Here is a 372-nt window from a genome sequence, read left to right on the forward strand (position 1 = left end):
GACCGCTCTAGTTGAAGTATAAAAAGGAAGGGGGGGGGGGGGGGGTAGAAATGGCCTAATCTACTCTATCCCTTTGAGATGTATTTTTTTCTTGTCTCAATAAACATATTTGAACTTGATCTGGAAGTCTAAAAACTCACGAAGGAAGCAGAAAGATCAATGTATCCTCTACCTGTTTAGTTAGGCAGCTTGTTCATCAATATTGCACAAACATCACATGTATGTTGCACAAACATCACATGTATGTTGCACAAACATCACATACATGTTGCACAAATATCACATACCTGTTGCACAAACATCACATACCTGTTGCACAAACATCACATACATATTGCACAAACATCATACCTGTTGCACAAATATCACATA

Source organism: Procambarus clarkii, chromosome 10 (genome assembly GCF_040958095.1).
Source record: "Procambarus clarkii isolate CNS0578487 chromosome 10, FALCON_Pclarkii_2.0, whole genome shotgun sequence".
Classification (NCBI taxonomy): Eukaryota; Metazoa; Arthropoda; class Malacostraca; order Decapoda; family Cambaridae; genus Procambarus; species Procambarus clarkii.